This window comes from Amphibalanus amphitrite, unplaced genomic scaffold, assembly GCF_019059575.1.
Source record: "Amphibalanus amphitrite isolate SeventyFive unplaced genomic scaffold, NRLGWU_Aamphi_draft 000406F_arrow, whole genome shotgun sequence".
NCBI classification, from domain to species: domain Eukaryota; kingdom Metazoa; phylum Arthropoda; class Thecostraca; order Balanomorpha; family Balanidae; genus Amphibalanus; species Amphibalanus amphitrite.
The window spans coordinates 257,984-275,163 of NW_024881900.1; the positions used below are offsets into that span (position 1 = coordinate 257,984).

Sequence of the window (17,180 nt, forward strand, 5' to 3'; positions counted from 1 at the left end):
GAGATTCCCCGAGCACAATAAGTTTCACAAATGTCAAAAGGTCAGCGGGACTAAGCGACAAGGCCATTTGCCTCTATGACAGAGGGAAACAAATGACGTCTGGCCGGCTGTCGGCTGCCTCCCGGCTCTCTCCCATCCCCTCCCCGGCGGCGGCCGGTGACAGCGCCCATAATGGGAGACACTACGGGTGCCCGAGCTCGGCGTCCGCCCACACGGCGCCTCACACCGGTCCAGAGTGACAGCTGGGCGCGCCACCGCACCTCCGTCCTCAGCGTCTCAGTCCCCAGCTTAAAGCTTCTGTAACCAAGCAGCTCGCCGCCTCTGTCCCCAGCTCAACTTCCCTGTCCCGGCTCACCAGTTTTGTCCCATCGCCCCGACTGTCCTAAGTTCACTGTTTCTGCCCCCTGCTCACCGACTCTGTCGACTATCTCTGCACTGAGCTCACCGACTCTCTCCTCTGTCCCAGTCCTATACACAGCTGGCCATGACAAACCATCCACAACCGATCCCCATAACAGCAAACGGTTACGGCTGACATATTGTTCGACAGTAGCCGCGGGGACCACCGCGGCGCTGACCAGTCCACTCTCACCCTCTCACCCTCGCACCTTACATATTCAACTCATAGCGGCGACGCGGCTATGGAAGGTTAGGACCCTGCCCGGGCGCCACTGAACGTGACCGGAGCAAAGGGAGACGGGGGTCGGAGACAGATAAATCACCCCGCCGACAGACGCGGGGCAGACCCTGACTAGGGGTGGTGCGAAGGGGAGTGTAGGAACGGGCGCGCCGCTGGCAGGAGAGCCGAGAGGCGCGAACGGCAGTCGTCGACTGCGACGGACGGCGAGTGGAGCAGAGAGTGGGCGAGAAGTGAGCTAAGGAATCCGTGCGGAGTGCCAACGGCTACGAGGATTATCCGATCACGCACTCCTTAACGCCGACATGGCCGCCGGCGAGTGGAGCGGAGAGCGAGCGAGAAGGGAGCCAGGGAAGCTGTGGGGAGTACCAACGGCTACAAGGATTCTATGGTCAGGCACACTAACGCCGGCACGGCAGGTGAGGCGTATCGAGCACGGCTCGGGGGTACGTACAGCGGAGTGCGGTTCCTTGGCGGCGACACCACGAGGATGGTTGCCCGGCGACTGACGCGGCGCCACCATGAGGATGGTTTCCCCGGCGACTGACGCGCATCTATTCAGAGGCATATTAAGCGCACACGCAATCGTAAAGGAAACTGGGGAGCCTGGTAGGCACGCTTTGAAGGGTCGTGCAACGCGACACCCCAACCTGCGACGCGATACACACAAAACACCTGGTTCCGGCCACCCTACAACTCATGCACACACATCAGGTCCGCCGCCGACCCCTCGGCTACTCTGCAACTGCTATGCGTCCGACGCCCCGGCTACTCCGCACTGCACATACATCAGGCCCGCTGCCGACGCCTCGGCTACTCTGCAACTCACGCACATACATACCCATGCACATGCATCAGGTCCGCCGCCGACGCCTCGGCACGCACATACATCAGGTCCGCCGCCGACGCCTCGGCACGCACATGCATCAGGTCCGCCGCCGACGCCTCGGCACGCACATGCATCAAGTCCGCCGCCGACGCCTCGGCATGCACATGCATCAGGTCCGCCGCCGACGCCTCGGCTACTCTGCAGTAGAGATGTCCTCGGATATAACTTTTCGGTATACCGATACCATACTGATACCAACTCGGTACTTGCTAATTGATTCCTAATGTGTTCGGTATTTTGTTGGTATAATGCACCATAGGTTGGTACTTGGTTTGGTATCGGTATTCCGATTTTCCGTAGTCGACGTCCTACTCTGCACCGCACATACATCAGGTCCGCCGCCGACGCCTCGGCACCCACACGCATCAGGTCCGCCGCCGACGCCTCGGCTACTCTGCTGTAGAGATGTCCTCGGATACAACTTTCGGTATACCGATACCATACTGATACCAACTCGGTACTTGGTATTTGATTCCTAATGTGTTCGGTATTTTGTTGGTATAATGCACCCTAGGTTGGTACTTGGTTTGGTATCGGTATTCCGATTTTCCGTAGTCGACGTCCTACTCTGCACCGCACATACATCAGGTCCGCCGCCGACGCCTCGGCACGCACATGCATCAGGTCCGCCGCCGACGCCTCGGCTACGCTGCAGTAGAGATGTCCTCGGATATAACTTTTCGGTATACCGATACCATACTGATACCGACTCGGTACTTGCTAATTGATTCCTAATGTGTTCGGTATTTTGTTGGTATAATGCACCCTAGGTTGGTACTTGGCTTGGTATCGGTATTCCGATTTTCCGTAGTCGACGTCCTACTCTGCACCGCACATACATCAGGTCCGCCGCCGACGCCTCGGCACGCACATGCATCAGGTCCGCCGCCGACGCCTCGGCTACTCTGCAGTAGAGATGTCCTCGGATACGACTTTCGGTATACCGATACCATACTGATACCAACTCGGTACTTGGTATTTGATTCCTAATGTGTTCGGTATTTTGATGGTATAACGAACCATAGGCTGGTACTTGGTTTGGTATCGGTATTCCGTTTTTCCGTAGTTGACATCAATACACTGCACTGCACATACATCAGGTCCGCCACCGACGCCTCGGCTACTCTGCAACCCACGCACACACATCAGGTTCGCCGACAACGCCCCGGCCACTCCGCAAATCACGCACATACATCAGGTCCGCCGCCGACGCCTCGGCTACTCTGCAACTCATGCACATGCATCAGGTCCGCCGCCGACGCCTCGGCTCCTCTGCTACTCATGCACACACATCAGGCCCGCCGTCGTATAGCCTCAGCCACCCCGTAAACTCTGCACCGGCATGGGTCGAGAATATGGTATGGCAGGCATGGCACGCGCCGCACCAACTTAAAAGATGGTATACTTTTCAGGGTAAAAGCTACGAAATTTAAGGATTTCAGTTTGATAAGAATAAAACACGATAGTATTGTTCCGAGCAACTGGCGCCATACCAACTTTGAAAACAATTCTCCACCCATGTTCGCACGTACATGAGGTCCGCCGCCGACGCCTCGGCTACTCTGCAACTCACACACATGCATCAGGTCCGCCCCCGACGCCTCGGTTACTCTGCAACGGCACATACATCAGGTCCGCCGCCGACGCCTCGGCTACTCTGCAACTCACGCACACGCATCAGGTCCGCCACTGACGCCTCGGCTACGCTACAACCCTTGCACGTAAGTACATCAGGACCGCCGCCGACGCCTCAGCTACTCTGCAACTCATGCACATACATCGGGCCCGCCGCCGACGCCTGGGCTGCACTGTAACCCCTGCACACATCGGGTCCGCCACCGGCGCCTCGGCTAATCTGCAACCCATGCACACGCATCAGGCCCGGCGCCGACGCCTCGGCTACTCTGCAACTTACAGGCGCCAGGTGCGCCGCCGTCACCTCGGCCCTCTGCAACACGGTAGGCACTTAGCTTACTAAAGCGCATTTTAGCGACATCAGAGCCGGAGTCGATCGCCGGCGACCTGGTCACTCGTGGAGGTGTTCACCGCCGTACCGTACAACACGGAACGCAGACCATTTAGTCACGCCGGCGATTCGATCGGAGTCTGGCAGGCGTAGTTCAGACACGCTATTGTCATCGCATATAACATCTTGCCACGAAACCGCTGCTCGGCAACTCGACATTCTTTTTTTTTTCGCCGGGACTGGAAAACAGCATCTCCTTTTTTTTTTGTCTCAGAGACCAGCTTTGGGATAATGCCCCTTGTCAAAACAGACCACGCATTTCGAGAAGCGCTTCCGAACGCAACCTGATGGACATACGCTGCCGCAGAAACACATCTCAGCCAGTCACCTTGGAGGCTCGGTTTAGCACTCAAGGCGTCTCTTTGTAAAAAGGTCTCAAAGTATTTTCTAAGTGGCCGCCTCCGTATTTCTGCAAATCGACATACGCATACATCCGGTCCGGCGCCGACGCCTCGACCACTCTGTCTACCGCCTCCGTATTTCTGCAAATCGACATACGCATACATCCGGTCCGGCGCCGACGCCTCGACCACTCTGTCTACACTACACAGCTGGTCCGCTGCCGACGCCTCGGCTACTCTGTCTACACTACACACCTGGTCCGCTGCCGACGCCTCGGCCACTCGGTCTACACTACACACCGGTCCGCTGCCGACGCCTCGGCCACTTTGCGCTTAACACGCACGCACACACACACACACACACGCACCCCCCCCCCCACACACACACACATACACACCCGGTCTGCGTCATGCATCGGCTGCTCTGCAACTCGACAGGCATCTAGCTATCGACAGACTATGAACTTCTTTCGTCCAATGTCTGAAATACTGGGCTCAACGGTGGCAGACGAGACCGAAAGAACAATCCGCACACACTGAGAAAACAGTTTCTCCATTTTCGGTCTCAGAGATCAGTTTCGGGCTAATGTCCCCGATTCAAAACAGATCACACATTTTGAGAATATTTTCTGAGCAACGCCATTGATCGCAGAAACAGAGCTCAGTCGGTACCTATTTTCGGTGTCAAGCTTTTAAAAATTAGTCTCACTATGAAACCAGTTTCCAGTCCGAACCCCAGTTTCGGTATCGCTTGAATCCAGTATTCGGGTACATGAGCCCTTAGGAAGCCTTACTGAAACCGTTTTAAAATTCAGACACATTTGAGGCTGGTTCAGCGCTCAATTGAGTCTTTATTCAAACTGCTCTCAAAGTGTATTCTGAATGCAGGAATCGAGCAAGCACAGACAAAATGCATGCAAGATCATGCCCGGACACAACTACACCGACTACGCCGCTGCCTGCCGGCTCCCCAATCTCGAGACTCCGAGTAAGCGTCGCGACACTGCAATCTGCGGCAAGCTGGCAGCCGACACTTTCGCGAACCCTGCCCACCCACGGTAACCCGTGCGAGCAGCTGCCAAATGTGAGTCCCCATATGCGCTGGCAATGCAAAGTTGTCATCCCGCAGGCCAGAACGGAGGGGCAGAAAAGTCATCGGCGCCCGTGCTCACAGGCCTCATGAACAGCACGTGATTCTTAGGTAGGGGTAGGTGCATTTAAAGTACGCTAACAATGCACCGTTCCTACTTTCCGTGAGGTGAGGCACTGTGCTTTGCGTGCGGCGCCATCACAGCACCGGAATCTATGCACAACCTTTTCTACCAGTCATTCACGGCCACATGGCCATACAAACCTCATTTATGTATGTGCGGTCGTATAAGCACGTAAACCGGGTCCGCCGCCGACGCCGCGGCTAAGTTGCGCGCAACATAGGTCTACGGGACCGCTGCCGACGACTAGATAATCTGCAGCACGATATCAAAGGCGAAACCAGGCCACTGATCCCAGATTCGCGGCATTCCATTTTAGCCAGCACCGATGACGTCGGTTTAGGCGCCGGGAAGCGTGCCGGGCTAAACATCACAACCCCGAGGCCGCGAACACGGGGGTCCAAGACCGACACGGGGACAAAACCATCGGATCGGACCCCCCCCCCCTCACCGCAGTGTGTCCAGGCATGGCTTCACACACACCGGAATATCAGCGCACGACACGGCAGGGCCGCCGGGAACCACAGTCGCCCTCCCCCCCCCCCTCCCCCAAGGCCGCCCGCGCCGACCGCCAGTCAGAAAAGACAGCCATCGGCGGAGCCAGAGCCGGCCGCCGGCCGCTGGCACAGCCCCGGCACCGCCATGACACCGGACCGGCTGATGAGACAGTCAACGCCGGGGCAGCCGCGGGCCCGCCTGCCGGTACTGTCCGCGGGGCCACAGAGGCCCACAGTGGGGCCGCCACGGTCCTCAAACCGGGCGACAGCAGCCTGACGGGCCGCCCCGCCGCAACCTGATACCAGCCGACGCCGCACGACCCGGCTCCCCCGCTGTCCCCCGGCGGCCACGAGAGGCAGACGACTAACGAACACCCCGAACACGGTCACGTTCCATTAGTGGGTTGCGGCGCCCCCACGCCGGTCGACAGTGAGTCACTGGCGGCACTGTGCGGGGAGTATGGGGTCCAGTCACAGCTGACTCAGGACGGGAGCCGACCTTGGGGTGGAGGGAGTCCCTCGCCGCCCCGGTTCACACTAACTGGTTCGACCCAAACTCACCACCAAGAGCCATGCCGCAATAACAGACCGGGCATCGCCAGCGGAACACACTGGGAACCTTTCCGCATGCGGCATGTGCCCGGGTTCGTGGTCAAACCATTAACTGCTCAGCAGAGATCGAGAAGGTGTGGGCAGCGGACGCTTAGCCTAAGACTTTTTCATTCCATTGGGTGTATTTGGCGTTTTTTAGGGGCCGTCCTACCCTACAAACGAGCCGACGCGAGTGGTTTCGGCCGCTGACAGCCAACTGAGGCGAACGCTTGGTGATAGTGGCGCGGGCAACGGGGGCCTAATCAACTCATAGCGGCGACGCGGCTATGGAAGGTTAGGACCCTGCCCGGGCGCCACTGAACGTGACCGGAGCAAAGGGAGACGGGGGTCGGAGACAGATAAATCACCCCGCCGACAGACGCGGGGCAGACCCTGACTAGGGGTGGTGCGAAGGGGAGTGTAGGAACGGGCGCGCCGCTGGCAGGAGAGCCGAGAGGCGCGAACGGCAGTCGTCGACTGCGACGGACGGCGAGTGGAGCAGAGAGTGGGCGAGAAGTTTCCCACCCACCCTCACCTTTTTAATAGATGCGACTTCGAGATTCGTCAAACCTGCATATCCTTAATCCCGACCATTTACCTCGTCGTTATCACTCCGTCGGTGCGTTTTTTAGGGGCCGTCCTACCCTACAAACGAGCCGACGCGAGGCAGCGTGGAGGGGACCGTCGCCGACTCGAATCCAAACCTCGGCCGACGCGGGTAGTTGGCGGCAGCAGAGCACGTGGTCCTCGGCTCCTTTTCTCCGTCCGTTTCACTCTCTCCTCGGAACGCCGCTCGGGAACGCAGCGCACCTGGAAAAAGGACGGCGCACACCTGCGTCAGAATCGGCGCACCGTACCTCATCTGCCTATAAAAAGGCCAGTGCAATAAAACGTCGTATGCAAACGGGACTGAAAGGCTCTCGGAGGCGGCTCTCGTTGGGCCGTGGGAGTGGCGGAGCGCGGGCTCAAAGGGTGGCGTCTCGTGCGGCGGACCGATCGCGGCCAGGTGCTGAGCTCGCGGCGCCGTCGGCCGTCCCCAGAGAAGGCCCAACGGTGCGCGGCGGCGGCAGTGGCGGCGCGGCGGCCGGCCGGCCAGGTGGTCCGCAGCGGCGCGCCCGTGAAAGGCACCGAACGCTCATTGTTTGCACCCGAGCCGGAAATTTATCGCCAGAGTAAATCATACGTAAACGGAAAACGGTCTCGGTAAGCCGGTGCGTCGCCGGCGGAGCTGCTGAAAGGCGGTGGCGCGGGCCACGGAGGGCAGGGTCGGGCTGAGGCGACCGGCGGCACAGCTGCGGGGGGCTCACACGCGTCCTCAGCGGCGCGCCGCAGGAGGCGGCAGAGAGACAGAGATTCACGCCACATGTAGACGGCAGAGAGACAGAGATTCGTGTCGGAGGTGCTGTCTAAAACAAAAAGAAAACAGAGTTGAATTTTAAGGGTTCCGGGGTGCTGAAGGAAACGACATTGATTAGACAGTTAAGGCCTGGCTACACTATGCGTTTTCTGCGTGCGTTTTTTTTTTGCGAGTTTGCGTGTTTTGCGTAATATCGTTCTAGAAAAAAGTTATTATTAGTTTAACTTCTTTAATATTTATATAAAAGTTAATAAAACGTTTATGTTAACCCTAGAACGCCTAGGGGGGGGGGGTTGTATCAACCCCCCCCCTGAGGTTTTTTCAAAGTGCACGCTAAACGGCTTGTCGTAGCGGGCTGAAATTTTCAATACCCTCTGGGGCAACCTTTGCGCATCTTTTGCCGAAAAAAATTGATCGGGTCATGTCAGGTCACGGAGTTATGACGTCATAAGAGGTACAGCCTCCGGCCGACAGTTACCAAACGTGTGCGCCGAATCCCTAGGTTTTCTGCCGGTGATACCCACATTGTTTGATGGATCATGATGAAACTTCCCATGCATGTTGGGGCAAGCATTGGCTATCGTGTGGTGCAAGAAAATTGACCGGGTCAGGTCAGGTCACGGAGCTATGACGTCACAAGAGGAACAGCGTCCGGTACTATTTTTGAAAAGCGCCCGAACCACTATTTTGCTAATTCTTGTCACCTCAATGGGAATATGCAGCAATATTAGCTTCTATAGGGAGCAAATGGAACTCCCAAATCCAAAAATACAATCAGATTTCAAAAATTTAAATTTTGATTTTTCGAATTTCTGCCGCCGACTGTGACCTTGCCGACTTCCGGCGCTCCCAACGCGCCATTTTTAGAGCTAGGGAAACGAAATACATACCAAACGATAGAGAATTGATCAAGGAACACGATAGTGAAGGTTTCAAGTCGATATCTCCCACCGTTTTGCCGCAATCGCCGCGGAAAGTTGAAAAAGTTTGATTTTTGCGGAAAATTTGACCTTTGACCGGTCATAAGTAGGTCAAATGTTGACCTAGGACCAAAAAATATACCACCAATCGCGAGATCTCGTTGAGAGCAATCCGTTGGTTTTTTCCGCTAAGCTCTACGACCTTCCGTTTCGAAACGCCAGGGGGGGTCGTAACAACCCCCCCCCCTGGTCGTTCGTGTTATGAGAAATGGCCTGGTCGTGCGAGGGTTAATTAAAAGTTTATATATGAAAAAAAAAACATAAAACAAAAACGTAATGTCGTTTCTTTCCAGAACGATATTCCGCAAATCACGCAAACTCGTAAAAAAGGCATAGTGTAGCCAGGCCTTTATACCTAAAATGTTAAAATCTTTCACGAGTGAAATCTAAATTTAAGCTTTTGAAATGATTGATTAACTTTTGAAATGTCATAAGTGGTTTTCTCTTGTTAGCCTACCTAAAGCATTAGGTGGCTTAAATATGACTTCAGAATAAATAAATAATTTTGACAACAAATAGCATTGCCAATCGAAAATCTGCTTCCATGTTATTGCGGCTGTTTGTTTGTTACTCGATTATTTAGATAAATTGATGTTTTATCCCGTCTGAATGTCAAACGACGATTTATTCGAGCGAAATAAATCTATCCTGCCATCTGAATATCTCCCCCTTTTCAGTCTCCCCGTCTCCGTTTCTTTCGTTCCGGTTCTGCGGGGCTCGGTTCCATCTTCGTCCTTTATCCCGGCTGCGGGGCTGGTAACAGCTTATTTGGCTTCAGCGCCCTGCCTGCTCCCTACTTGAACACATCTGTCTCACCAGGCGTGGCCGCACCGCGGCTTATGAAATCTAAGCCATTGCAATTTGGCCTTGTTGAATATGAAAAATTGGCGCCGTAGGGTCGAAGGTGGTGCACTTCTGGATGGCTAAATAGACCTTGGTGGCGCGCGTGCTGCCGAGAGCGGTGGCGATGGGCGTTTGATCGGTGGCGGGTCGGCTGGGCCGAGGGTCGGGCCGCGGGACGGTCGGGCTGTTCGACTGACTGGGAGGGGAGATGGGTCTTGGGATATCCACTGGCGCTCAAACGATTCACGCACTGCAACACGGAAAATTGACGAGCAGGTCGATATGTGTGCTGTGTAGCTCGTCGGAATCGGCGTTCCATGCTTTCCTAAAAAAGCAAAAAAAAAAACCTAATTGCTCGAGCATGTATGTAATGAAATGTAAAAACAAATCTATTTGCTAATCTGGAAAAGGAATCTACAGCCACTTGAATTTGCGGACAACTCAAAACACTTGCAATAAATTTGATTTGATAACAAACGTTTTCATTCTTCCACTCACAGACAGATTCCTCTATAGGCATAGATAAGTCTGCATTCCAACACCACCCGAATTTCGGCAACAAGCCTGGAAAACGCATCACCCATGTATTTCAGCAGGAACAAATGAACAACAAATTAGCCTGTGCACGAAAACGCCAATTATGGCCCGGCTTAGAGGACAGTCGGCAGGAAGTTGATGCCGGGCCAGGTGGTATATGGAACCGCGCGCCCTGTTCTCTATGCATTTAAATAAACATGCTCAGGTAATTACCACTCGAAGAACAGTTGGCCATTAGAGACATGGACCAAGTGATAATTATTCAATGCAATCAAAGAAGTGATTGTTGCTTCGCACCACTCAGCCCCAAACAGATAACGTGCATGACTGTGAGGTCCAAAACAACCCCGATGGCAAGGTAATAAATCAACACAACAACGGAACCACCTCAAATGGCATTGCATGCTTCAGATGTGAAAGATATGCTAATGAACCCCAGAAATGTTGCTCTGTCTGCGATACATGAAACGTCAAACTTAATACGTTAAAGTTGTTCTGTTCGCCTCAAACTAAGAACACCTGGCCATGCCTGGCTTCATGTTGACAATGTCTTGCAGCTCCCTGAGCGCTCTGCAATCTCGTTCACAGGTTGGTTACGCTGCATATAAATAACAATACACAGCAATAAACAGAATAGAAAAAATAATTCCCAACATAAAAATAACTTATGAAAATATGGATCCCTACGGTCCAGTATTGGTCAGTCAACACTAAGAACTAGCAGATATCCTCTCAAACGTCCTTCATTCCCAAAGCCAGATCCACTCTTCCATACGTACCTATTCAATTCACACGCTCTGAGCCGAATGTCCGTGGTCCTGTCTGCAGATGACTCTAGCTCACACTGATAAATATTGCCGACCTCTATAGGACAATTCACGACTGCACGCGTGTGACATCCTCTCAAACAGCTGGCTCATCAGTGCACACTGCGGCAGTGCGCAGTGAAAGGGGTGCGCGCGACGTCCGCCGCGCCTCCGACTGTCCATCTCTCTGTCTGTCTCTTCGTCCATCTCTCCGTCTGTCTCCTTGTCCAAAAGGCAGACAGCTGCCGCAACCCGGCTGCAGCGGCAGTGGCAGCTGGTGGATCCGCTCGGAGCGGCAGCTGCAGCGGACGCCGGACTCTCGATAAGTTCTGCACCCGGTCACCAAACAGTGACGGTATAAGGTCACAGCCATGCGACCTCGAGAACATCTTCAAGGGATCTCCTCGAGAACAGGTTCAGTTTAGGTCGAGACAAAAATCAGCCAATGCTCCGAACTACACAAAATCTTGTCGCTAAGTGCCGAAATTTAACAAAATTGACTCTAACAAAGAACATTGCTACACACACGTTAACACCTCTGGCCAGTGGCCGCAAGTACGGGCCCCCGGGGCGCCCGTACATGCACTGCAGGCGGGTCCAGACACCTGGCCTCCCGCGAAACGTCCCGAATTAGCACTGGCCCCTGGGGCTGGCCATGTATGTAATCACCGCCTCACTTCGACCCTCCATGACGAGAGGGCAGCCCGAGATGCGGGCAACCAACCGACCGTCTGTCCGACCGTCTGCCGGTCTGCCGGTCTGTCCAGCAGCTGCAGGGTTGCTTGCCATTACAAGCACGTGCCGCGTGCATCGAACGCAGCCGGCCAAGGTACGATTAGACGGATAGGGGCAGAACAGATAGGGATGGTGCAGGAACCGAGGAGGGGACACCACAGAAGACGATAAGAAGAGAGGAGAGTCGCGACAGCAGCGAATACGAAGTGTATCGGTAGGATTAGGGACAGGGTAGGCCCCAGAGAGCAGAAGTTATATGAAGACCGATGATCACAAGTGCAGATTGTCGGGACAATGGAAAAAAGATCATGGGAAACTGGACTGAGGGTTACAAAGGACACAGTGAAAATGATCGTAACATCTGAGACAAGCAACCCGGTGCCAAGCATTATCAGACAGTACTAGGCAGGCTCACTTTTAATTTCAAAAGTAAATGCAATCAGAGTAGATCAGAAGATAGCGAGAGATACTTCGCATTGTGTCCAGGGGTGGACAAATGTGCCGAGTTGGGGTAGCACGAGTCTTCCCAATTCCACGCCGGCTGCGCCGGCTTGGCTTTGGAGCCGCACCAGACAGCGGAGGTCAAGGTCACCGCCAGGGCGGCGGCGGATTTGCTGCGCCCGTGCAACCCCAACTCGGCATATTTCTCCACCCCTGATTGTGTCTCAACTGTAAACCGTGAAGCCCCTAACCAGCGTCCACAACTATGAGCCTGTATCTGACCTATACGGAATGAAGTCGGCCGGTGCCGCAGTGCGTTCCGCTGGTGGATCGGGGTGCGGTCGTTCCATCAGGACTGGACAGGACAGTAGAGAGAGAGAGCGGCCACACGGAGGAATGTGCGACAGAGGCGCCGGTAACGGCTCACCGACGATCACACGTGCGTCAAGCGGCTCGGAGGGGAGCCAGGTTCCGTGAGCCGGGCAGCTCGCGAAGCCTACAAGTGCAGCGGGTGGTGTGAATGACGACCATGACCCGAGCACCACGCCAGAGTGATATACTTTCAAAGTCAAGGTCCATGCGCATTTAATATTCCCATAAGGACGTAACAGAGACGTATAGAAAATCAAGACCGACCATCAAACAAATAAAGTCACCACGTCCTGTGTTAACCCTTCAGAGCCGACCAGGGTCGAATCGACACCATCGCCACCCAGTGGTGCACACTCGAACTTCCTAGATGACGTCACCCGCGGTTTTGCTAATGAGTCGGCGGGTAACACAGTCGGCTGGTGCCGGCCGCGTTACGAGTGAAGTGCACGGTCGGCCGGCGCGCTGCGGTTACTCCACCCCGTGTTATACCGGCCGACGGCGCCACTGGCGGCGGCAGCGTGGGTGGGAGGGTGTACTCATTGTACCCCGGGATGGGCCTCCCAGACACCTGGCCACTGCCGGAGGGCGCAGGGCGGGGACGGGACTGTAGATGAACGGGGTCACGGTATGGAGATAGCTAATGAAGAGCTACGCTCTAGATGCCGCATAGTCGCACACATAGGAACGATTGAAACTAATGATTGGCATTACGATCGATATTATAAGCACATTTTCATCGGCTTACTGTTCTGGGGATCCAGAATCTATTTACACATTACCTGGGTAAGTTCAATGGTGGGCACTAAAACCTCACGGAAACAGGTTTACGGTATGGATTTGTGCATGCAATGTCGGCTCCGGTGACTGGCGTTCGTTACTTCATCTAATAAGCCCCAAGGTCCGTCGAACTCGGTCCGTCATGTGAAAACCCTTCCGCTTCCCACCGCCATCGGGCGGCCGGCGTCACGACTCACGAAGCGCTGTTGACTGCCGCGTGGCGTCCAGCGGGGCCCGGCACCCCGCCCCGACCGCACGCTGACCCTGCCGGCACCCGGCGCCGGGGTCACGGTCAGTTCCGCCACCTCCTGCGACCGGCGGCCGGCCGGCTCCTGTGAGACCGGCCTCCCCTCCGCGCCGTGCAGCGCCGCTGGACCGGGAACGGAGGGTGCTGCGCTGACCGGTCAGCGGTCGGTCGGCGCGTGTGAAGTCCATCTCGGCGCGGCCCTGCTCGGCCTGCACTGAGTGCGTGCAGCCTGCTCACACCTGCGGCGCAGCGGACGGCGCGGCACGAGCCAGCCGCACGCGAGCGGCCGCCGCCGGCCGGCCGGCCTTGGTCGTGAACCGCTGCCGCCGCCCCCGCCCACGCCGGCCGCCGCCGCCCAGAGGGGCGGGCCGCCCGGTGAGATGGTGAGCTGTGAGCAGCCGGCCGTGGTGAGATGTGAGGCCGGCTGGTGACAAGGACAGCGCAGTGTGTGTGTTATGCACTCTGTGGTGTGAACTATGGGACTGTGTGTGTTATGTAAGCAAGCGAGTTGGGGTGACAACGGAAGCGGTTCCAGCTGTTTACGGGAGGAAAGCCACCAGTAGACTGTATCTGTCAGACTAGCTGCCGGAGTAGAAAATATTAGATTCGTAAAAGCAATGACGTGATAAGAAATAAAACGGCCGTCAGTTTGTTTGAAAGATTTTGATTGAGCGTAATTACCTACTACATAGTGAATAAAAAAGTTAAACTATTGTTATACCTATTCATTTTGGTCATTTTGTGTTGATTGTTGAACTGATACCTAAGAAAGCTCCATGAAGGAAGGCGAGTCAGCCACATAATTTTTGAAACACTTTTCGTTCTTATTCAGACTTAAAATACATTTCCCAGAATGTTTTGAAGCAGCAGAGGTTGTGAAATGGGTTACAGCAGTGAGTAGAGCCACGAGTGCAAAGTTACACTTCCATCCATCATTGATGACCCAGGGGGCGTAGGGTTGACAAGGAGGTGGAACGACATTGGTACTCCAAATCCCAGGGGACGGCTGACTCATACAGCTGCCTGACGGAATGTCATGAGGTCAGCAGCGCACTGAGGAAGTCAGCAGGACTGACGAAATGCCGTTCCCTGGTTCACCCAGACTGGCGCGGTGCCCCATTCAGATATCTGTCAGGTGTATAAAAAGCACACCGGTCGGGTACACACACCGCCGGAGGGCAGTGCAGTTATCCCGCGCTGGCGCATCTCAAAGGGCCTTTCTGCGCCGACCGGGCCCACGGCGAACCCTGAAAGTGCCCACCGGTCTGGATCGACCGTCAGAGCAGACGAACAAAAGGTGGTGGCCGGTAAAAAGGCACGGAAAAAGTGGCAGCTCTCCTGTTCGTCGGCCCCGTCGCAGGCTGGAAATCAGCGACTCGAGCGGCAACAACAAATACAATTAGCGTCGGCGGCGCCGCGGCCGGCGGCGGTCAATATTGACCCGGCCCACGGTGACCGCGACTGGCGGCAGTCGCCGACTCCCGAGCCCACACAAAAACGGCGCACCGCTCCCCGCAGAGCAGGCAAAAACGGCGCAGAGCGGCCGCGCGCGCCGCACCGTCTCGGCGCGCAGCGCGGCCCGACAGGTGGAAACCACCACCAAATACCGCATCAGCCACGCCTAAGCGGTTTAGCGGAATTTCCTCTGCGCGCCGCGCCGTTCGAGCGGTGGGACCCGCCGGCCCATATGATGATGATGATGTCCCGATGGAGCGACGGGACATCGCTAATGCGAGCCTTCCTTCCTGCAGCACTGCGGCTTCCGACATCCGCGCCGACAGGTCGACACTCTCGACTGAGTATTGTTGGACAGCTCTCCGGCTTCCAATGCCCGTGCCCAGCCGCAGCTGACCTATGTCAGGTCAACACCCTCGCAAGGGGCGTGTGAGGGCTGCCGATAAGATGATGTCGCTTGCAGGCCGCCAGGTTTGTTCGCGAGCAGGCGTAAAAATAATAATAATGAACTTAGCTAAACTTGAAGGGATATGGCGACTTGAGTCAATATGCTATTAGAATATAACGTAATTAAAATGAGTGCCTTTTAATTCGTCCATCTAGGACATTTGCTGGCCATTATAAATCCGTAGGCACCCATCATTTCGACGGAAACTTCAGATTCAACGTCAAACGCTTGACTTGTCGTGCACTGATCGATATGTTTGGCCAGCAAAGGAAAACACAGGGGCAGGCGTGCGTCGTGTCGTTAGTTCTCAGCAATAAAAACACACCCATTTTACAACTTTGTCCATGAAACAGGCACGAAGCGTTGCAATAGCTCTCAGTGCATGCTGGATGGCATACACAGGCTGTCGGTCGATGGCTAGATCCTGCTGCGATAATACGGCCGACCGACATGGAAAGAAAACACAAAACTTTGACGTTATTGAAGCGCGTGGCCTAGAAGCATCGCGAGGTGCGGACGTCGGAATTTGAACGACAGTCGTCGAGCCCCAAGTGCAGTTTTGATGGATATAAACTGATCGTTTTAAAGAGACACTCATGTGAGCGGCGGGGTCCTTCAAAGGTGGTGCATGACAAATCAGTAACAGGCTTTCGTCGCGGCGTTATTGCTATGTGGCGAACACCGGCCAACTAAAAGCCACATCTATTGGATTAACGCGGCGCGAAATGTGTTTTCGTGGTCTAGTTATCGCGTCCGCGAAATCAGCTAATGCTTTTAAGACACGCCATCACAGGCGAACGCCTAATCCAATTTGGCGGCGTATTTGGTTGTCTTTGGTAAAGCGCACAATGGCGCCGCCGCCAGATCAGAGGGAGAGCGGAGGTGTAACTAACCGGAAAGAGGACAGGGGCGGGATCCTGTGGGACGGCCCAGATGACCGCCCAGCGTTACCGAACGCAGAGAGAAGCACCGCAAGTGACAAAATCCCGCCGCCCCGGGTACGATCAGCGTCAGATGAAGCTGCCCGACCTCCATCCGGCTCTCCACAAACAGTCGGGCCCGCGGCCGAGGTGCTCCTCTCCTCTTCCGGTGGAGTCTGGGCCGACAGCAGCCGCCACCCGGTCCTCCTGTGCCACTGTGTCTGTGTGGTGTCCTCCGCGCTCTATAGCTCCCGACACCGAACCCGACACCGCGCCGAGCCGTTGAACGGCGCGCGGTGGGGCGGCGCCGGCTCGAATCTGACGCGTGTTTAGCAAACCCTCCTCCATCATGGGCCGCTCCATTCACGGTTTTCTGTCGATTTGTGCTGATTTCCGCCTATTCATACCGCCAAGACGGTACACAATGGCCGCTGGAATATGCCAAATGAGGGGCCATATACGGTGTAACGGACGCCGACCTCCCGCCGTTCCGTTCCGTTCCGTTCGTTCCGTTCTGTTCCGGTACTGACAGGCGAGGAGATGCAGAGGCTTTCTGAGCTCGGATGTCTCCACTCGAAAAACGATATAACAGGACACATGCTCAGAGTGCTCACATCGGTTTGAAAGAGGACAAGAAAACGGTGTGCGAGCAATGTATACTGTGCTGGACAAGATTGGTAGTTGAGCCGAAGTCATGCACCAATCTATGCATAGAGTTCATGGTTGAAAGAGAAAGGCGCCCACAGCACATGTTTCGTTCGGCAATCTACGACCTATGTCAAACATGGAAAGGCATGCGGCACACGAGCTGCATGTGCTATACGGTAAACAAACTAACGGTACGGGCGTGCCACATGTCAGCGCATTTTTCGGTCAGTCGGCTGTTTCTCCATATCGGACTGAAGAACACCTCAACTAGTGAGCGAAACTCGATAAAACGGACCATCTTTCCCCAGCTGAGGTCCGCCTGGTCAAAAGTTGCATACCTGTTGGTCTGTGGTTATCGGTACATGCTAGGTAACAGGTCAATGGTTATCGGTTAGATGGTCAGTACTCAATGGCCAGTGTCA

The 17,180-nt window shown here is 55.3% G+C and overlaps 1 long non-coding RNA gene across 2 annotated transcripts in view; it reads right to left on the reverse strand.

Moving 5' to 3' along the window:
• Positions 1 to 4,747: 4,747 nt before the first annotated feature.
• LOC122390712 overlaps positions 4,748 to 17,180 on the reverse strand; it is a 34,237-nt gene continuing 21,804 nt past the window's right edge. For both annotated transcript variants that reach the window (XR_006258210.1, XR_006258211.1), the window contains exon 4: positions 4,748 to 7,002. This is a non-coding gene — a long non-coding RNA (uncharacterized LOC122390712). The remainder of the gene's footprint in view (positions 7,003 to 17,180) is intronic.